Genomic DNA, 23,941 nt, shown 5'->3' on the forward strand with positions numbered 1-23,941 from the left:
CCATTCTCCATCTACACCCGATCACTATGTATTTCCGCAATCCACCTCAGACTGCCTGACAACTCTACGTTCAGAGTTTCCTTTTTGTTGGATCGAAAGTCCTGCAGTCACCTTGACCTACACCAATGTTCGAATTGACTGTTACATTCTTCCACATTTTGATCACTGTTTCAGAGACACCTCTTCATTGGAATGACTTACAACTTCTCCACACACAGTATTAGATCCGCATTCCGATCGAGAAATCCTCCTCGTCAACAATGCAGGAAATCATCCTCCGTAATGTTGATACTGACTTGATTTGCCACGTGGGAGGCAACGTGAAGGTGTGAAACAGCAAGTAACAGAACATCGGTAAGATTGCCAATGAACACCGTGTTACAGATTGTACTGATCTGTGCAACGAGCGGTTGTACAAAATAGCAAAGGAAAACTCGAACCCACGTCGCCGCCGAGGATGGAGCCGAATTCCAGCGCATCACACTGCTCAAACACGCTGCCACCTAGCCATTGGTCCTGAGATAACATTTCAAAGTTAATTCATTGTCTTCGCGGCTCTTCACTGACACCGCATAGCTGTCCACTCGGATGCGGAACTTACACCATGATGATAAATATTTCTTCAGTCTGGCAGACAGTCGACGTTGTAGTTTCCAAGAAATGATGAGTCCACTGGAGTCCAACTGTGCCGTAAAATTAACAGATTGCGTCAAAATGCAATGGGCGGAGGGATAGATCAGAGAGGAGTGGGAGAGGGAGAAGGAGCGAAAGAGAGAGAGAGAGTATAGTGATGCAGTGTTTCAGAGAAACAGAGGGGTGGGAAGTGAAGCGATGGGGAGAGAATGTCTTCGTGGGAGAGGTGAACCGAAATAGAGAGCTTGAGACATCTACACATAACCAGGCCATTGAGCCCTTTCTGCCTTTCACCAAGATCTCGTTGATTTTCTTGTTCAACACGAATTACCTGCATTTTCACCTGACCATTTATTCCTTCAAATTCCAGATATCGATGGAGCTCAACTTAAGTGTAATGGACGGACGCAGACATTTCCAGCAAATGAAACAGAAGGGATAAACCCTGCCCTAATTAAAGATATTTCATCTCTCTTCAGTTCTAAATGGTAACTCTCTGAAGAATGGAAGAAACAAAGTTCTGGGAGCGAGAGACACACAGACGAGGAGTTGAAGACTTCGAAGTTGAAAGAGCGATGGTTGCAGACACAGAGAAGACAAGCTGGTTGCCACACCAGATGTGCCAAAGCGGAACATTTGCGAGTTCACGGGTGGGGAGGTGAGCAGGAACAGATGTTTCTGAACCAATTCCGGCGACACCTTTTAACTTCGCCGTGCGACCTCGTGGCGCAACGGCAGCGCGGTAGACTGTGGAGTGTGACACGTTGGGAGCTTCTGCTTTCGGACAGAAGTGATGTTGTTTCAGTGAAGAATGACCAAGCCTGGCAGCACACGGACACATGGCATAATCAGCAATTCCGACTTGGATTTCAACTTTTTTTACAGCGGGTTTCCGCAGTGCAACGGTTATCATCTTCGGTTCACGTGAGAAAAGTCCCCACTTCCATCTGAGGCAGACACGGAATTTTGGAAATATTGCCTGATGGCTCCTCAGGGCGAACTTGTCTGTTCTGTCGTCAGGAAGGGAGCTGTCTCGGCCGTTCGCGCAATTGTCCATAGCAACTGTCTTGAACTGCTATTTCAATAACCTGGGATAGTGTTGCATTCTGAAAATATCCAACCCCATTTTAAGGCTCATCGGGTAACAACCGATAATCGTAACACCGCACCACTCCTACTTCACACTGAACAGTCTCCTCCATTCGTTATGTTCCTGTCTGTATGCCTGCCTGTCTGTCTATCTGTCTGTCAGTCTGTCTGTCTGTCTATCTGTCTGTCTCTCTCTGAACATGTGCCAATTTACTGATTCTTCATGGAAATAATTGGAGGCTTCCCAGACCACTGTTTAATTGGACTTTCGGGAAAAGTGACAAACCATTGAAACTTCGTCTCTGACGTGCTACCACAAGGTGTAAGATATTGAGTGAATCCCAGCTGATACACCGTATTAAACTGTGTTCCCCTTCCGCCGGCCAACCCTCGTTACACTCAACATTGAACCGGAAGGGCGTCTAGAAGAGGATGGATGGGAATGTCCTTCGGAGCAATACCTCTACCCAATATAATATCAGCAACCACATCATCGGTGTCAACCGGGCACGATATTTCTATTAGCAGGAGATTCCAATATCCGAGGCCACAGCCTCAGCACACCGCGTCCTCCCTTTAAACTGAGATGACGTGGAATTTCTTCAGCCAGAGCGTTGTGGAATTCATTGGAATTGGTCGGATTTGTTTCCACAGAGGTCAAGGTCTTTAGACAGAGGTTGATCTGCTTTTGATTGGCAAAGGGGTTAAGGATTCCCGGGAGAAGGCGGGAGGATGTTGTTGAAAAAAATATCAGTCATTATTGAATGGCAGAGCATACCCGATGGGACGAATAGCCTAATTATGCTCCTATATCTTCCGGTATTATGTGCCCCGTGTGCGATTCATGAGGAAATGAAACGAACATAAATTTTTCCAGTCCTTATCCAATCAATAAATTTCTCAAAAGTGGAGTGTCTCCCGCTCGATGCGATCTTTTTTCAATTTTTTTGAACCGAACACTCTCTCAATAGGGCACCTAGTCCTGCGTGACCAGGAGAAATACCAGCAAATTTCTTCACCCATTCATATTGAAAATGTTCGTTGCTACGACACATAGCCTCGGAACTTCGAAAGGACAGCGGCCCATTGGCTCAGGAACTGTTTATCATTTATGTGTGTGGCGAAGGACTGAACCCCCTTTCCGGGGCGGGGGGAGTGGGGGTTGAGAAGAATGGAGAAGAAAAGTGAGATGGATGTGGAGACCTAGGTTAGTTATGCAACAGCAGTAATCGATACGCGGCTCTGTGGCCCAATGGAGAGCATGTTGGACTTCTGCTGGTGCATTGGAAAGAAATTTAAAGGTTGTCGGTTCGAGTCCCACCAGAGTCCCTGTTTGCCTATTTCAGCAGATCAGTTTTGCTGCAAGTACAACCCGAGCCGTGACCGGAAATGACCGATGACATCGCCTGGTTTGAGGCACACGTCAGCTGTGGGGTCAGTTATATCGTGGTTTCGTTATCTCAGTTTGGCCGGCGTTCATGTATTCTGTTACGGATGTCAAACGTTCCCTGAAATTAAATGAAATTTGTCTCAGCGGCCAATTGAACAGAAAGCAACTTCAGAAAATTTCTCAAAACAGTCACGAGCAGTCTGATCCAGAGGATCACATCTGGAGACACTACTGAGGAGATGGTTGGATCAGAACGCTGATGAATGAGGCTGAGACATGTTCGAAAAAGATGTGTTCGAAGAGTGGTCAGTGTTGAGCTGTTGTCAGGGCAATGTCAACACAAATCCAGGAGCACACCGCGCTAAAAATGTTTTCAGTCTTTGTGCTTTGTTCTGTGGCTTCTGATTTATCTGTCGCAGATTTGCTGACAACCTGCAGCTTTCCCCAATTCCAAGCACCAGGTTCTGGTGCATTTCTGACAGAGAAAAAAAACGTCACTGAAATTTTCCCGTACAAATACTCTACAAGACCTTTATCTAATTTCGCGAAGTTCACTTCCCGCAGACACGTGAGCTAAACAATGTACACCCTGTGTTCGAAGAGTCGGTTTTATTCTTCTACTTGTTCCAGTAAGTTTGGGTATGGTGTCAAACTGATAACGTATCGGCGTTACGTCACACTGGACAACCTCTCATACTATTCCCACTGAAAGTGTGTGTCTCTTTCCTTCTGTGTGTGAGTGTGTGCGTGTGTGTCTGTCTTTGTGTGTGTGTGTGTGCCTGTGTGTGTGAGAGAGGAAGTGAACGTGTGTGCATGTGTGCGTGTACGTGTGTGTTTGTATCTGTGTGTGTGTGTGTATCTTTGTGTTTGTGTGTGCCTGTGTGTGTCAGAGGGAGAAAGTGAATGTGTGTGCATGTATGTGTGTGTTTGTATCTGTGTGTGTGTGTGTGTGTGTTTGTGAATGTGTCTTGTATCATGACAATGTCCATGATTGTAAAAACAGGAGTGAGGAAGATAAAGGAACCATAGAACCATAGAAAAACTACAGCACAGAAAACAGGCCATTCGGCCTTTCTAGTCTGTGCCGTAACATTATTCGGTTAGTCCCATTTACCTGCCCCCAGCCCATACCCCTCCAGACCTCTCTCGTCCATGTATCTATCCAACTTACTCTTAAAAGTTAAGAGCGAGCCCGCATTTACCGCATCAGATGGCAACACATTCCACACTCCCACCACGCTTTGAGTGAAGAAGTTCCCTCTAATGTTCCCCCTAAACTTTCCCCTTTCACCCTAAGGTAATGTCCTCTCGCACTTATCTCTCCTAATCTAGGTGGAAAGAGCCTACTTGCATTAACCCTGTCTATGCCCCTCATCATTTTATAAACCTCTATCATAGCTCCCCTCATTCTTCTCCGCTCCAAGGAATAAAGTGCTATCATGCTCAATCTTCCCTTATAACTCAACTCCTGAAGACCCGGCAACATTCTTGTAAATCTCCTCTAGACTCCTTCAATCTTACTGACATCCTTCCTGTAGTTCGGCGACCATAACTGTACACAATATTCTAAATTTGGTCTCACCAATGACTTATACAACCTCACTAAAACATTCCAACACCTATACTCAATACTTTGATTTATAAATGGCAGGATGCCAAAAGCCTTTTTTACAACCCTGTCTACCTGTGACTCTACCTTCAAGGAATTATGTATTTGATCTCCCAGATCCCTTTGTTCCTCCGCACTCCTCAGTGCCCTACCATTTACTGTGTATGTCCTCCCTTGATTTGTCCTTCCAAAATGCAACGCCTCACACTTGTCTGCATTAAATTCCATCTGACATTTTCTGAACCATTTTACTATTTGGTCCAGATCCCTCTGCAAGCTTTGAAAGCCTTCCTCATTGTCCACTACACCTCCAATCTTAGTGTTATCCGCAAATTTACTAATCCAGTTTACCACATCATCGTCTAGATCATTGATATATACAACAAACGACAATGGTCCAAACACAGATCCCTGAGGCACACCATTAGTCACAGGCCTCCAATCTGAGAAACAACCATCCACAACCACTCTCTGTCTTCTCCCACTCAGCCAATTTCGAATTCAGTTTACAACCTTTCCATGGATACCCATTGACTGAACCTTCTGAATTAATCTCCCATGTGGGACCTTGTCAAAGGCCTTACTAAAGTCCATGTAGACAACATCCACAGCCTTACCTTCATCTACTTTCTTAGTGACCTCCTCGAAAAACTCCACAAGATTCGTTAAACACGATCTACAAAGCAGAAAGCCATGCTGACTATCCTTAATCAACCCTTGGCTATCCAAATACTTATATGTCCTATCTCTCACAACATCTTCCAATAATTTACCCACTACTGATGACTGGTCTGTAATTACCCGGTTTACTCTTCGAGCCTTTCTTAAACAACGGAAAACCATCAGCTACCCTCCAGTCCTCTGGCACCGCACCCGTGGCTAAGGACATTTTAAATATATCTGCCAGGGCCCCTGCAATTTCTACACTAGTCTCTCTCAACATCCGAGGAAATATCTTGTCAGGCCCTGGGGATTTATCTACCTTTATTCGCTGTAAAGCATCAAGCACCTCCTCCTTTTTAATCTCTATATGTTCCATGACACTACCGCTTGTTTCCCTTCCTTCCATATCCACGATGCCCAGTTTCCTGAGTAAATCCAGATACAAAAAACTGCTGAAGACCTCCCCCATCTCCTGAGGCTCCACGCATATACTGAATGAACTTGACGCTCGACACGGGGTCGGAGTGGAGAAGGGTTGTTGGAGAGAAGAATATGAACTTTCTCGTTTAATGGGTGGAGTGAAATTTCACATTGAAACATGTGCACTGTTTCGGTGGACGATGCTCAAACGGCCATGCTTCTCAGAAGAACATAACTGAAGGAATGAAATTCAAGACTTGAGCTGGATTGATTCCTGATTCAATCCCGAATTATCCGACTGCCTCAGCACATTGAATTATAAAGATTACCTTTCTTGGACAACACAGAGTCCATCTGACCACCCCTATAATTACACATAGTACCGCATCTCCGAGGGAGCATCGATATTTCCCGAGAAACACCAATGTGTAGGAACAGGAGGAGGCAGTTCAGCCTCCAACTTCCCCAGTTAACACAACCTACTACACCCAGCCCACCCATTCACCCATTACCCTTGATAACTTGAAATTACCAGTGAGGTTGAAGATGCACTTTTGCGTTCAGTAGTTGGGAGTTGCAGCTTTAAGGAATATCGGGGCCCACAGCCTACTATTTCATTCACAGAGACACGTACACACTTTACAATCCCTATTTGCATGTGTTCTTCCTGCTTCCTAATTAAATCCTGGGCTTTCTGTCAGGTCCATGAAACGGGACCTGTGCAGATTTACAGCTATAGCCTCACAACATAACCCCCTCACTTGAAGAGGTTCTGTACGTTATCCCCTGCGCCAGCACGCTCCCCGATAGAGGTAAACCTGGATCAACGATTATCTGCTCCTTCACACATTACTCGTGAACATATGGAGCACGGAGCTCGGTGTTTATCCGAGTAAATAGCCCATCAAAACGAGCAACCGAGACGTTAGCCCCATGGAGGTGGGGAGAAAAGTTAACGACAACAACTTGCGCGTGTTTGTGCGTCTGTAGATATGTGTACGTGTGTCTGCTATGTACGTGTGTGGTGTGTGTTTGTATGTCTTCAGATATGTGTGCGTGTGTGCCTGAATGCGTGTGGCTGAGCGCGTGTTCGTGTGAAAGCGAGAGATAATTGTTTTATTTTTAACGTGTCAGCTCAGATATCCGTGCATTTCTGCGTGAGAGAATGTCTTTAAGTGGTTAGTATTGACATCTGGATGTATATATGAGTCTGTATGTGTGGGTTTGAAATTGTGTGTCGGTGGTATAAACTGCCGTGCAGCGTCTGTTTCGCAGGCCTAAGAAGGTGTGAGTGGAAGTATTGCAGTGCTTTGTGCAATGAGGTGCGGGAGGTGGGTCAGCTTCTTATCCTCTGGTCCAGGAGAAAGGTACTCCTGATCCTGGGACTTCTGGTATTTCCCAGGTGTTGAGGTTTCCCCGCACATCGCAAAGGCATACGGATTGCAGTTTTTGGCCACGGTAGATGTCTCCAATGTGTGGATGAGCCGTAGCGTCTGAAGGACTGTTTCCGAGCCCCGTCTCCCTGTGACTTCGGAATTAACAACAGCAAGAAACACCTCGCGTCGTCTCAGATTAGGACAGTTCACCGAAGCGGTACCTGCCCCAAATTATCCGGCCCCGGCTGGTCCATGCGTTGCCTACAGTAACAGGGAGAAGTCCAGTGACCTATTCTTGCAACCAGAATTCTGCTGCTTTCCCCAGTTTAACCATGGCTGCTGAGATGCGATTTAGTTTCATTAACCTAGTTACTTGTATCCCAGCTGCCTGACTCGTGCTCTGTCCACGTAAATGAAAGTCATGCAATGATTACAGCTTCACATCCGCGTTTCGTTTCCCCCTGGGATCAGTGTGTCCGAGGGGCAGATGCCCCGGTGTGGAACGTGAGTGGAAGAAGCTGTGGGACTCAGAGGGAATGGGAAGAGGAGGCCATGACAGTGATTTCTAGGAGTGGTGACTGACTCATTCAGAGAGATGCTGAGGTAGGACCCGAGCTGTGCTGTGTCGGGAGTGTTACCTGCAACAATATCGGGGAGACTTTTTTCTTTATCAGACCACACTTTGCCACAGCTGGGAAAGTGGGCAACTATTGTGGAGGGTGTTTCTCTCTGTTTCAGCTCCATGCTGTTCCAGCTCAGGGAGTGGACGAGTGGACATTGCACAAACCCTACCGTGCATCTCACATGCAGAGAAAGTTCACTCTGTCTGACGCGTGTTGCAGCCTCGGCGGCTGAGTATGATAACATCTTGCATTGAAGGTTAAATCTCCACCTATTCCTGTGAAGTTTGATGAACTTGTGCAGGAAGAGATGTACTGTTTCTTTAAAATATGAACGTGAAAAATACGGCAGGAAGGAGATCACCAGTCAATAGTGTGATGGTGATACTCATTCAGCACTAACCTCACACCCGTGATAACCTGACGATTCAAAGGTCTTTCGGTCAGTCTCCAGTGATTCTCCCGTGTACTGTTGCCACAAAACAACAAACTTCATGATATACGTCAGTGACAGTAAACCCGATTCTGATTCTGATTCGGAATATGCTCAGAGAATACTCCTCTTCAGTATTTTGGGTGAACTCCTAAGTTTCTCTTCCGTGGTTCAAAGCATTTCTTCCCATCTCTGTCCTGACTGCATTACCCATTTATCTCAGTCTGTGACCTTTTGATCAAGGTAACCCGGCCAGGATATTCAGCTTCCCCGCATAGGCATTCGGAATGTTGAACTGTGCTGATTCAGCCCTGAAAGTGCATGATGGAACTGTTCAGGGAGTTTTGTCCCCTTTAAACCTGTGTTTTACAGGGCCAGATTGTGTTTGATGGAACCGCGCAGAAGCAATTTGATTGTATCGAACTATTGACGACCCGAGATCGTATTTCATCGTGTTAACGAGTCATGCAGTCATGCAAGATTACAGCAGAAAATTCGGCCGACCATGTGCACCCCGACCAATAGACACACATCCGTATTCATCCCATTCCACAACGATAGGCCCATAGTATTCTCTGCATCCGCGATTCAAATGCTCACCCAGGTACTTGGGAAGCAGTCAGTGACCGTTCTACCACACCTCTTTAAGGCAGTGAATTCCAGGTACTCAAACTCTCTGGTGAAATAGAACTCCCTCGGATATTATCTAAAATTTTGTAAAAATTTTGCTGATATTGCTCTTCCCCTAACTAATCTTCTGAAGAAGGGAGTAAAGTTTGTTTGGACAGTTTCTTGTCAAGAAGCATTTGAGAAGCATCCTGTGCTCAAATCACTTGATTTTGAATGGCCATTTTCGTTAGCAGTAGATGCCAGTGACGAAGCTGCAGGAGCTGTGTTGTTGCAGAAGGGTGACCTTGGTGATATTGACCATCCTGTAGCTTACTTTTCAAAGAAATTTAATGAGCATCAAAAGAATTATTCCACCATAGAGAAAGAATTACTGTCGCTTGTTTTAGCGCTGCTCACAAACCATTGACTGTGTATACAGATCATAACCCATTGCTGTTTCTGAGCCGAGTCACTTATAAGATGATAAGTGAGGAGGACAAAGAAGGTTCCAGTTTGCTACAGTGTTGATCTTATGTGTCCACATTACTTTAGGAAAATGCTTGATCAGAATTTAAAAAAAATAAAAATACTAGAATGGTTGCATAGATGATAGTCCTCGCTTGCAACTCCAACTGTTGAAGGAACCCCTTCCTACTCTCAAAATACGCAATAACTGAGAGGAAAAGCCGGGATTTGAGTATGTATTTCTCCTGCAAACTGTCAGGAGGTCCTCGATGGCAGAAAGGCCTTAGTTCCGCTGTAATATTTCCCTGTTTCTGTTAGACAGAACCTCCATAGCAATCTGGGTTGAGATCGTTTTATTTTGTTCAATCACTTTTCCTGTTCACCAAAGTGACCCCGTGGAGGTTCGGACAGATGGCACATTGATCATGTGACGGGTTTATATTGAAATCTGGAAAGAGTTGTCTCCGTGTTCAAAAATGTGAGCAACAATAACAAGCGATACACAGTAACCTGAAATCATCGTTTCATACAACAAGCGCATTGACAACAGAAATTAATATTTTAATATAAAAATGCACACAACCAGTGTCTTCCCTTCACATTGTCCGTTCCATTGATGTCTGTCAGCAATACGCTTCCTTCTGTGTTCTATTTTCTACAATTTAGTATTCCTCAAATGCTTGCGAAGTAGCTATGTCTGTGTGTGCGCCTGTGTGTGTGTGTCTGTGTGTGTGTGTCTGTGTCCATGTGCGCCTGTGTGTCTGTTTGTGCATATGTATATGGGTATATATTTGTGCGTATCTGTTATGTATTTCATGAAGCTGAGTATTTTGGCAAATTGAATTTGATTCGACAACTTAACACTGAACAGTTAAGTGCAGATGCATCATAAACTTGCAATTTGGCTGAAACGGCTTTTTGAATGGAGAAAGCATCAATTCTTTCATTTGCCAGTTCCTACACTTAACCTATGTAGTATTTTGTGGAAAACAACTTTGTGTTATGTATTTAATGATGCTGAGCAGTTTGGTAATATTAATTAAATTCTACAACTTAATCTTGAACAGTTAAATGCAGATGTATCACAAACCTGCAAATTGTCTGAAACAGCCATTTGAATAGAGAGATCATCAGTTCTTTCATTTGCCAGTTTCTACACATAACCTATGTAGTAAACATATGTAAAACAACTTTGTGTGATGTATTTCATCACGCTGAGGAGTTTGGTAAGATTTATTTGATTGTAGAACTTAACCCTGAACTGGTAAATGCAGATGTATTAAAAAATTTGCAAATTGTCTGAAACAGCGTTTTGAATGGAGAAAGCATCAGCTCTTTCATTTGCCAGTTTCTCCACTTATCCTATTTAGTAACTTCTGGAAAACAACTTTCTCTTATGTATGTCATGACTCTGAGTAGTTTGGCAACATTAATTTGATCGTAGAACTTAACACTGAACAGTTAAATGCAGATGGATCACAAAACTTGCAGATTGTCTGAATTGAGAAAGCATCAGTTCTTTCATTTGCCTGTGCCTGCACTTAACCTATGTAGGAAGATGCGTAAAACAACTTAATGTTATGCGTTTCATTACGCTGAGTAGTTTTTAAACATCAATTTGTTTGCACAACTTAACCCTGAACAGCTAAATGCAGAAGTGTCACAAATCTTGCAAATTGTCAAGCAGCGTTTTGAATGGAGAAAGGATCAGTTGACAGTTTCTTCACATAACATATGAAGTATCTTGTGGAAAACAACTTTATGTTATGCATGTCATGAAGCTGAGTAGTTTGCTATCATTTATTTGATTGTAGAGCTGAACCCTGAACAGTTAACGCAGATGTAACAGAATACTTCGAAAATGTCTGAAATAGCGTTATGAATGGAGAAAGCATGTATTCTTTCATTTACCAGTTTCTACACTTAACCAATAGAGTAACTTGTGGAAAACTACTATCTCTTATGTATTTAATGACGCTGAGTAGTTTTGGTAACATTAATTTCATTGTAGAAGTTAACCTTGAATAGTTAAAAGCTGAGGAATCTCAAACTTGCCAATTCTCTGAAACAGCTTTTGGAATGTGGAAAGCATCGATTCTTCCTTTGCGAGTTTCTACACGTACCTTATGTAGGAACTTGATTAAAGCAACTTTATGATATGCATTTCATGATGCTGAGCAGTTTGGTAACATTTATTTAATTGTGTAACCTAACCCCAAACAATTAAATGCAAATGTTCAGAATACTTTCAAATTGTCTGAAACAGGCTTTTGAATGGAGATAGCATCAATTCATTCACTTCCGAGTTTCTGAGTACTTGAGTACTGAAGTACGCTTAGTTTGGTAACATTAATTTGATTGTAAAACTTAAACCTGAACAGTTAAACGCAGATGTATCAAAAATTTGCAAATTGTCTGAAGCAGCGTTCTGAATAAGAAAGCATCAACTCCGTCATTGGACAGTTTCTACCCTTAACTTATGTAGTATCTTGTGGAAAACAACTTTCGCTTATGTATTTCATGACGCTGAGTATTTTGGTAAATTAATTTAATTCTACAACTTAACCCTGAACAGTTCAATGCAGATGTATTACAAAACTGGCAAATAGATTCAAACACCGTTTTAAGTGCAGAAAGCATCATTTCTTTCAATTGCTTGTTTCCACACTTATATTATGTAGGACATTGAGCGAAACAACTTTATGTTATTCATTTCATTACGATGAGTACTTTGGTAAAATTAATTTGTTTGCATAACGTAAGCCTGAACAATTAAATGCAGAAGTATCACAAACTTACAAATTGTCTAAAACATAGTTTAGAAGGAGAAAGCATCCAATCTATTTTTTTGTCAGTTTCTACACTTAACATATGTAGTATCTTGTGGAAAAGAACGTTGTGTTATGTATTTCATGACGCTGAGTAGTTTGGCAACATTTATTTAATTGTGAAACTTAACCCCAAACTGTTAAGTACAAATGTATCACAAAAATGCAAAATGTCTGAAACAGCTCTTTGAACAGAGAAAGCATCATTTCATTCATTTACCACTTTCTACACTTAACTTATCTAGTAAAGTGGGTTAAACAACTTTGAGTTATGTATTTCAAGACGTTGAGTAGTTTGGTACCATTAATTTGATTGTAGAGCTGAACGCTGAACAGTTAAAAGCAGTTGTATTACAAAACATGCAAATTGTTTAAAACAGTCTTGAATTCAAAAAGATTCAATTCATTCATTTGCCATTATCCACACTTAACCACTGTAGTAAGTTAAAGCAAACAACTTCAAGTTTTGTAGTTCATGACGCTGAGTTGTTTCGCATCAATCACTTCATTCTACAGAATAATCCTCAACAGGTAAATGCAAATGTATGAGAATACTTTCTAATTCTTTGAAATAGCGTTTTCAATGATGAGACCATCAATTCTCTTATTTGCCAGTTGATGCACTTAACATATGTAGTAACTTGTGGAAGACAAGTTTCTCTTATGTATGTCACGACGCTGAGTAGTTTGGTAACATTAATTTGATTGTAGAACTTAACCCCGAACACTTAAATGCCGACGGATCAGAAATTTTCAAATTCCATGAAATGACTCTTGGAATGGAGAAAGCATCAATTCTTTCATTTGCTCGTCTCAACACGTAACCTCTGCAGGAATTTGCGGACAGTAACTTTAGGTTATGTATTTCATGATGCTGAGAGGTTTGGTTACATTTATTTAATCGTGTAACTTAGCCCCAAACAGTTAAATGCAAATGTACCAGAATACTTCCAAATTGTCTGAAAGAGGGTTCTGAATGGAAAATGCATCAATTCATTCATTTGCCATTATCTTGTGGAAAACATCTTTATGTTAGGTATTTCAGGACACTAAGCATTTGGGCAACATTAATTTTATTCTGAGTACATTGGTAAAATTAATTTCTTTGCGGAACAACCCTGAACAGTTAAATGCAGAAGTATCACAAATCCTGCAAAATTGTCTTAAGCAGTGTCCTGAATGGAGAAATCATCAGTTCTTTCATTTGACAGTTTCTACACTTCACCTATGTAGTATCTTGTGGAAATAACTTTATCTTATGCATTTCATGACGCTGAGTAATTTGGTAACATTTATTTGAAAGTTAACCTGAACACTCAACAGTTAAACTCAGATGGATCAGAATACATTGAAAATGTCTGAATAGCGTTATGAATGGAGAAAGCATCTATTCTTTCATTTGCCAGTTTCAACATGAAACCTATGGAGTAACTTGTGGAAAACAACTTTCTCTTATGTATGTCACGACGCTGAGTAGTTTGGTAATATTCAGTTGATTGTAGAACTTAATCCTGAACACTTAAATCCAGACGTGTCACAAATTTGCAAAGTCTCAGAAACTGCTTTTGGAATGGGGAAAGCATCAATTCTTTCATTTGCCAGTTTCTCCACTTAACCGATTTAGTATCTTGTGGAAAACAACTTTCTCTTATGGTTTTCGTGACTCTGAGGAGTTTGGCAACATTAATCTGATTGTTGAACTTAACATTGAACAGATAAAAGCAGATGGATCATAAAATTTGCAAATCGCCTGAACAACGCTTTGAATGGGGAAAGCATCAACTCTTTCATTTGCAAGTTTCAGCACGTAACCTCCGCAGGAAGTTGCGGAAAGCAACTTTCTGATATGTATTTCATGATGCTGAAGTGTTTGGTAACATTTATTCAATTAACTTATCGCCAAGCAGTTAAATGCAAAAGTATCAGAATACTTCCAAATTGTATGAAACAAGTCTTGGAATAGAGAAAGCATCAATTCATTCATTTCCCAGTTTCTACATATAACCGATGTAGTATCTTGTGGAAAACAACTTAATTTTACGTGTTTGATTACGCTGAATAGTTTGGTAACATTAATTTAATTGTACAACTTAAGCCACATCAGAAAAACGCAGAGGTATCACAAATTTGCAAAGTGTCTGAAACAGCGCTTTGAATGGGAGGGCATCAACACCGTCATTGGACAGTTGCTACTCTTATCTGAAGTAGTAACTTGTGGAAAACAACTTTCACTTATGTACTTCATGACGCTGAGTATATTGTCAAAATTAATTTAATTCTACAACTTAAGCCTGAACAGTTTAATGCAGATGGAATACCAAACTTGCAAATTGTTTGAAACAGCGTTTTGAATGGAGAAAGCATCAACTCTTTCATTTGACAGTTTGTATACATAACATATGTAGTTTCTTTGGAAAACAACTTTATGTTATGCATGTCAAAAAGCTGAGTAGTTTGCTATCATTTATTTGATTGTAGAGCTGAACCCTGAACAGTTAACGCAGATGTATAAGAATACTTCGAAAATGTCTGAAATAGCGTTATGAATGGAGAAAGCATGTAGTCTTTCATTTACCAGTTTCTACACTTAACCTATGGATTAAGTTGTGGAAAAAAACTTTGCCTTATGTATTTAATGAAGCTGAGTTGTTTTGGTAACATTAATTTGATTGTAGAACTTAACCCTGAAAAGTTAAAAGCAGACGAATCTCAAACTTGCCAATTCTCTGAAACAGCTTTTGGAACGTGGAAAACATCAATTCTTCATTTGCGAGTTTCTACACGTAACCAATGTAGAAACTTGAGGAAAGCAACTTTATGATATGCATTTCATGATGCTTAGTTTGGTAACATTTATTTAATTGTGTAACATAAACCCAAACAGTTAAATGCAAATGTTCAGAATACTTTCAAATTGTCTGAAACAGGTTTTCGAAAGGATAAAGCATCAATTCATTAATTTCCGAGCTTTTACACTTAACCTATTTAGTATCTTGTGGAAACCAACTTAATCTTATGTATTTGATTACACTGAGGAGTTTGTTAAGATTAATTTGATGGTACAGCTTAAAGCTGAACAATTAAACGCAGTTGTATCTTTAATTTGCAAATTGTCTTAAACAGCGTTTTGAATGGGAAAGCATCTACTCCGTCATTGGACAGTTTCCACTCTTAACTCATGTAGTATCTCGGAGGAAACAACTTTCACTTACGCATCATTTCTTTCAATTGCCTGTTTCTACTCTTATCCTATGTAGGAAATGGAGTGAAACAACTTGATGTTACGCATTTCATTACGCTGAGCACTTTGGTAAAGTTAATTTGTTTGCACAAAATAAGCAAGAACAGTTAAATGCAGAAGTATCAAAAAACTTACAAATTGTCTGAAACATAGTTTCGAAGGAGAAAGCATCCATTCTTTTTTTTATCAGTTTCTATACTTAACGTATGTAGTATCTTGTGGAAAAGAACGTTGTGTGATGTATTTGATGACGCTGAGCAGTTTTGCAACATTTATTTAATTGTGAAACTTAACCCCAAATGGTAAATACGTTCGTTTCACAAACCTTGCAAATTGTCCGAAACAGCTTTTTGAACGGAGAAAGCATCATTTCATTCATTTACCACTTTCTCCACTTAACTTATCTAGCAACTTGGGTAAAACAACTTTGTGTTATGTATTTCATGACGCTGAGTAGTTTGGTACCATTAATTTGATTGCAGAGCTGAACCCTGAACAGTTAAACGCAGTTGTATAACAAAACTTGCAAATTGTTTGAAACATCGTCGTGAATTCATAAAGCTTCAAATCATTCATTTGCCATTTTCCACCCTTAACCTATGTAGTAAGTTGAAGCAAACAACTTCATGTTTTGTAGTTCATGAGGCTGAGTAGTTTGGCATCATTCATTTCATTCTACAGATAAATGCAAATGTATCAGAATACTGCCAAATTCTTTGAAATAGCGTTTTGAATGATGAGACCATCAATTCTCTTATTTGCCAGTTGCTGCACTTAACATATGTAGTAACTTGTGGAAGACAAGTTTCTCTTATGTATGTCACCACGCTGAGTAGTTTGATAACAATAATTTGATTGTAGAACTTAACCCCGAACACTTAAATGCCGACGTATCAGAAATTTTCAAATTCCATGAAATGGCATTTGGAATGGAGAGAGCATCAATTCTTTCATTTGCTCGTCTCAACACGTAACCTCAGCAGGAATTGGCGAACAGCAACTTTAGGTTATGTATTTCATGATGCTGAGTGGTTTGGTTACATTTATTTAATCGTGTAACTTAGCCCCAAACAGTTAAATGCAAATGTACCAGAATACTTCCAAATTGTCTGAAACACGGATTTGAATGGAAAATGCATCAATTCATTCATTTGCCATTATCTTGTGGAAAACATCTTTATGTTAGGTATTCCAGGACACTAAGTATTTGGGCAACATTAATTTTATTCTGAGTACATTGGTAAAATTAATTTCTTTGCGGAACAACCCTGAACAGTTAAATGCAGAAGTATCACAAATCTTGCAAACTTGTCTTAAGCAGTGTCCTGAATGGAGAGACCATCAGTTCTTTCATTTGACAGTTTCTACACTTCACCTATGTAGTATCTTGTGGAAATAACTTTATCTTATGCATTTCATGACGCTGAGTAATTTGGTAACATTTATTTGAAAGTTAACCTGAACACTCAACAGTTAAACTCAGATGGATCAGAATACATTGAAAATGTCTGAATAGCGTTATGAATGGAGAAAGCATCTATTCTTTCATTTGCCAGTTTCAACATGAAACCTATGGAGTAACTTGTGGAAAACAACTTTCTCTTATGTATGTCACGACGCTGAGTAGCTTGGTAATATTCAGTTGATTGTAGAACTTAATCCTGAACACTTAAATGCAGACGTGTCACAAATTTGCAAAGTCTCAGAAACTGCTTTTGGAATGGGGAAAGCATCAATTCTTTCATTTGCCAGTTTCAAGACTTAACCTATGTAGTATCTTGTGGAAAACAACTCTGTGGTATGTACTTCATCATGCTGAGCAGTTCGGTTTCATTAATTTGATTCTACAACTTAACCCTGAACGGTTAAATACAGATGTATCACAAATCTGCATATTGTCCGAAAGATCCTTTTGAACGGAGAAAGCATCAATTCGTTCATTTGCTACTTTCTACACAACCTATTTAGTAACTTGTGTAAAGCAACTTTGTGTAATGTATTTCATGACGCTGAGGAGTTTGGTAAGATTCAATTGATTGTAGAAGTTAATCCCGAACTGCTAAATGCAGATGTATCACAAAAATTGAAAATTGTCTGAACAGCGTTTTGAATGAAGAAAGCATCAATTCTTTCATTTGCCAGTTTCTCCACTTAACCTATTTAGTATCTTGTGGAAAACAACTTTCTCTTATGTATCTCATGACTCTGAGTGGTTTGGCAACATTAATTTGATTGTAGATCTTAACATTGAGCAATTCAATGCAGATGGATCATAAAATTTGCATTCTGTCTGAACAGCGTTTTGAATGGAGAAGGCATCAATTCTTTCATTTGCCAGTTTCTCCACTTAACCGATTTAGTATCTTGTGGAAAACAACTTTCTCTTATGGTTTTCGTGACTCTGAGGAGTTTGGCAACATTAATCTGATTGTTGAACTTAACATTGAACAGATAAAAGCAGATGGATCATAAAATTTGCAAATCGCTTGAACAACGCTTTGAATGGGGAAAGCATCAACTCTTTCATTTGCAAGTTTCAGCACGTAACCTCTGCAGGAAGTTGCGGAAAGCAACTTTCTGATATGTATTTCATGATGCTGAAGTGTTTGGTTCCATTTATTCAATTAACTTATCGCCAAGCAGTTAAATGCAAAAGTATCAGAATACTTCCAAATTGTATGAAACAAGTCTTGGAATGGAGAACGCATCAATTCATTCATTTCCCAGTTTCTACATATAACCGATGTAGTATCTTGTGGAAAACAACTTAATTTTACGTGTTTGATGACGCTGAATAGTTTGGTAACATTAATTTGATTGTACAACTTAAGCCAGAGCAGAAAAACGCAGAGGTATCACAAATTTGCAAAGTGTCTGAAACAGCGCTTTGAATGGGAAAGCATCAACTCCGTCATTGGACAGTTGCTACTCTTATCTGAAGTAGTAACTTGTGGAAAACAACTTTCACTTATGTACTTCATGACGCTGAGTATATTGTCAAAATTAATTTAATTCTACAACTTAAGCCTGAACTGTTTAATGCAGATGGATTACCAAACTTGCAAATTGTTTGAAACAGCGTTTTGAATGGAGAAAGCATCAACTCTTTCATTTGACAGTTTGTATGCATAACATATGTAGTTTCTTTGGAAAACAACTTTATGTTATGCATGTCATGAAGCTGAGTAGTTTGCTATCATTTATTTGATTGTAGAGCTGAACCCTGAACAGTTAACGCAGATGTATAAGAATACTTCGAAAATGTCTGAAATAGCGTTATGAATGGAGAAAGCATGTATTCTTTCATTTACCAGTTTCAACACTTAACCTATGGATTAATTTGTGGAAAAAAACTTTGCCTTATGTATTTAATGAAGCTGAGTTGTTTTGGTGACATTAATTTGATTGTAGAACTTAACCCTGAAAAGTTAAAAGCAGACGAATGTCAAACTTGCCAATTCTCTGAAACAGCTTTTGGAACGTGGAAAACATCAATTCTTCATTTGCGAGTTTCTACACGTAACCAATGTAGAAACTTGAGGAAAGCAACTTTATGATATGCATTTCATGATGCTTAGTTTGGTAACATTTATTTAATTGTGTAACATAACCCCAAACAGTTAAATGCAAATGTTCAGAATACTTTCAAATTGTCTGAAACAGGTTTTCGAAAGGATAAAGCATCAATTCATTAATTTCCGAGTTTTTACACTTAACCTATTTAGTATCTTGTGGAAAACAACTTAATCTTATGTATTTGATTACACTGAGGAGTTTGTTAAGATTAATTTGATGGGACAGCTTAAAGCTGAACAAGTAAACGCAGATGTATCTTTAATTTGCAAATTGTCTGAAACAGTGTTTTGAATGGGAAAGCATCTACTCCGTCATTGGACAGTTTCTACTCTTAACTTATGTAGTATCTCGTAGGAAACAACTTTCACTTACGCATCAATTCTTTCAATTGCCTGTTTCTACTCTTATCCTATGTAGGAAATGGAGTGAAACAACTTGATGTTACGCATTTCATTCCGCTGAGCACTTTGGTAAAATTAATTTGTTTGCACAACTTAAACCCGAACAGTTAAATGCAGAGGTAGCAAAAAACTTACAAAATGTCTGAAACATAGTTTCGAAGGAGAAAGCATCCATTCTTTTTTTTTGTCAGTTTCTATACTTAACGTATGTAGTATCTTGTGGAAAAGAACGTTGTGTGATGTATTTGATGACGCTGAGCAGTTTTGCAACATTTATTTAATTGTGAAACTTAACCCCAAATGGTAAATACGTTCGTTTCACAAACCTTGCAAATTGTCCGAAACAGCTTTTTGAACGGAGAAAGCATCATTTCATTCATTTACCACTTTCTCCACTTAACTTATCTAGCAACTTGGGTAAAACAACTTTGTGTTATGTATTTCATGACGCTGAGTAGTTTGGTACCATTAATTTGATTGCAGAGCTGAACCCTGAACAGTTAAACGCAGTTGTATAACAAAACGCAAATTGTTTGAAACATCGTCGTGAATTCATACAGCTTCAATTCATTCATTTGCCATTTTCCACCCTTAACCTATGTAGTAAGTTGAAGCAAACAACTTCATGTTTTGTAGTTCATGAGGCTGAGTAGTTTGGCATCATTCATTTCATTCTACAGATAAATGCAAATGTATCAGAATACTGCCAAATTCTTTGAAATAGCGTTTTGAATGATGAGACCATCAATTCTCTTATTTGCCAGTTGATGCACTTAACATATGTAGTAACTTGTGGAAGACAAGTTTCTCTTATGTATGTCACCAAGCTGAGTAGTTTGATAACAATAATTTGATTGTAGAACTTAACCCCGAACACTTAAATGCCGACGTATCAGAAATTTTCAAATTCCATGAAATGGCTTTTGGAATGGAGAGAGCATCAATTCTTTCATTTGCTCGTCTCAACACGTAACTACTGCAGGAATTTGCGGACAGTAACTTTAGGTTATGTATTTCATGATGCTGAGTGGTTTGGTTACATTTATTTAATCGTGTAACTTAGCCCCAAACAGTTAAATGCAAATGTACCAGAATACTTCCAAATTGTCTGAAACACGGATTTGAATGGAAAATGCATCAATTCATTCATTTGCCATTATCTTGTGAAAAACATCTTTATGTTAGGTATTTCAGGACACTAAGTATTTGGGCAACATTAATTTTATTCTGAGTACATTGGTAAAATTAATTTCTTTGCGGAACAACCCTGAACAGTTAAATGCAGAAGTATCACAAATCTTGCAAACTTGTCTTAAGCACTGTCCTGAATGGAGAGACCATCAGTTCTTTCATTTGACAGTTTCTACACTTCACCTATGCAGTATCTTGTGGAAATAACTTTATCTTATGCATTTCATGACGCTGAGTAATTTGGTAACATTTATTTGAAAGTTAACCTGAACACTCAACAGTTAAACTCAGATGGATCAGAATACATTGAAAATGTCTGAATAGCGTTATGCATGGAGAAAGCATCTATTCTTTCATTTGCCAGTTTCAACATGAAACCTATGGAGTAACTTGTGGAAAACAAATTTCTCTTATGTATGTCACGACGCTGAGTAGTTTGGTAATATTCAGTTGATTGAAGAACTTAATCCTGAACACTTAACTGCAGACGTGTCACAAATTTGCAAAGTCTCAGAAACTGCTTTTGGAATGGGGAAAGCATCAATTCGTTCATTTGCTATTTTCTACACAACCTATTTAGTAACTTGTGTAAAACAACTTTGTGTAATGTATTTCATGACGCTGAGGAGTTTGGTAAGATTCAATTGATTGTAGAAGTTAATCCCGAACTGCTAAATGCAGATGTATCACAAAAATTGAAAATTGTCTGAACAGCGTTTTGAATGAAGAAAGCATCAATTCTTTCATTTGCCAGTTTCTCCCTTTAACCTATTTAGTATCTTGTGGAAAACAACTTTCTCTTATGTATTTCATGACTCTGAGTGGTTTGGCAACATTACTTTGATTGTAGATCTTAACATTGAGCAATTCAATGCAGATGGATCATAAAATTTGCATTCTGTCTGAACAGCGTTTTGAATGGAGAAGGCATCAATTCTTTCATTTGCCAGTTTCTCCACTTAACCGATTTAGTATCTTGTGGAAAACAACTTTCTCTTATGGTTTTCGTGACTCTGAGGAGTTTGTCAACATTAATCTGATTGTTGAACTTAACATTGAACAGATAAAAGCAGATGGATCATAAAATTTGCAAATCGCCTGAACAACGCTTTGAATGGGGAAAGCATCAACTCTTTCATTTGCAAGTTTCAGCACGTAACCTCTGCAGGAAGTTGCGGAAAGCAACTTTCTGATATGTATTTCATGATGATGAAGTGTTTGGTAACATTTATTCAATTAACATCGCCAAGCAGTTAAATGCAAAAGTATCAGAATACTTCCAAATTGTATGAAACAAGTCTTGGAATTGAGAAAGCATCAATTCATTCATATCCAGTTTCTACATAGAACCGATGTAGTATCTTGTGGAAAACAACTTAATTTTACGTGTTTGATGACGCTGAATAGTTTGGTAACATTAATTTGATTGTACAACTTAAGCCAGAGCAGAAAAACGCAGAGGTATCACAAATTTGCAAAGTGTCTGAAACAGCGCTTTGAATGGGAAAGCATCAACTCCGTCATTGGACAGTTGCTACTCTTAACTGAAGTAGTAACTTGTGGAAAACAACTTTCACTTATGTACTTCATGACGCTGAGTATATTGTCAAAATTAATTTAATTCTACAACTTAAGCCTGAACTGTTTAATGCAGATGGATTACCAAACTGGCAAATTGTTTGAAACAGCGTTTTGAATGGAGAAAGCATCAACGCTTTCATTTGACAGTTTGTATACATAACATATGTAGTTTCTTTGGAAAACAACTTTATGTTATGCATGTCATGAAGCTGAGTAGTTTGCTATCATTTATTTGATTGTAGAGCTGAACCCTGAACAGTTAACGCAGATGTATAAAAATACTTCGAAAATGTCTGAAATAGCGTTATGAATGGAGAAAGCATGTATTCTTTCATTTACCAGTTTCAACACTTAACCTATGGATTAATTTGTGGAAAAAAACTTTGCCTTATGTATTTAATGAAGCTGAGTTGTTTTGGTGACATTAATCTGATTGTAGAACTTAACCCTGAAAAGTTAAAAGCAGACGAATGTCAAACTTGCCAATTCTCTGAAACAGCTTTTGGAACGTGGAAAACATCAATTCTTCATTTGCGAGTTTCTACACGTAACCAATGTAGAAACTTGAGGAAAGCAACTTTATGATATGCATTTCATGATGCTTAGTTTGGTAACATTTATTTAATTGTGTAACATAACCCCAAACAGTTAAATGCAAATGTTCAGAATACTTTCAAATTGTCTGAAACAGGTTTTCGAAAGGATAAAGCATCAATTCATTAATTTCCGAGTTTTTACACTTAACCTATTTAGTATCTTGTGGAAAACAACTTAATCTTATGTATTTGATTACACTGAGGAGTTTGTTAAGATTAATTTGATGGTACAGCTTAAAGCTGAACAAGTAAACGCAGATGTATCTTTAATTTGCAAATTGTCTGAAACAGTGTTTTGAATGGGAAAGCATCTACTCCGTCATTGGACAGTTTCTACTCTTAACTTATGTAGTATCTCGTAGGAAACAACTTTCACTTACGCATCATTTCTTTCAATTGCCTGTTTCTACTCTTATCCTATGTAGGAAATGGAGTGAAACAACTTGATGTTACGCATTTCATTCCGCTGAGCACTTTGGTAAAATTAATTTGTTTGCACAACTTAAACCCGAACAGTTAAATGCAGAGGTAGCAAAAAACTTACAAAATGTCTGATACATAGTTTCGAAGGAGAAAGCATCCATTCTTTTTTTTGTCAGTTTCTATACTTAACGTATGTAGTATCTTGTGGAAAAGAACGTTGTGTGATGTATTTGATGACGCTGAGCAGTTTTGCAACATTTATTTAATTGTGAAACTTAACCCCAAATGGTAAATACGTTCGTTTCACAAACCTTGCAAATTGTCCGAAACAGCTTTTTGAACGGAGAAAGCATCATTTCATTCATTTACCACTTTCTCCACTTAACTTATCTAGCAACTTGGGTAAAACAACTTTGTGTTATGTATTTCATGACGCTGAGTAGTTTGGTACCATTAATTTGATTGCAGAGCTGAACCCTGAACAGTTAAACGCAGTTGTATAACAAAACTTGCAAATTGTTTGAAACATCGTCGTGAATTCATAAAGCTTCAATTCATTCATTTGCCATTTTCCACCCTTAACCTATGTAGTAAGTTGAAGCAAACAACTTCATGTTTTGTAGTTCATGAGGCTGAGTAGTTTGGCATCATTCATTTCATTCTACAGATAAATGCAAATGTATCAGAATACTGCCAAATTCTTTGAAATAGCGTTTTGAATGATGAGACCATCAATTCTCTTATTTGCCAGTTGCTGCACTTAACATATGTAGTAACTTGTGGAAGACAAGTTTCTC

The sequence above is a fragment of the Pristis pectinata genome, chromosome 44 (assembly GCF_009764475.1).
Source record: "Pristis pectinata isolate sPriPec2 chromosome 44, sPriPec2.1.pri, whole genome shotgun sequence".
Taxonomy (NCBI): Eukaryota; Metazoa; Chordata; class Chondrichthyes; order Rhinopristiformes; family Pristidae; genus Pristis; species Pristis pectinata.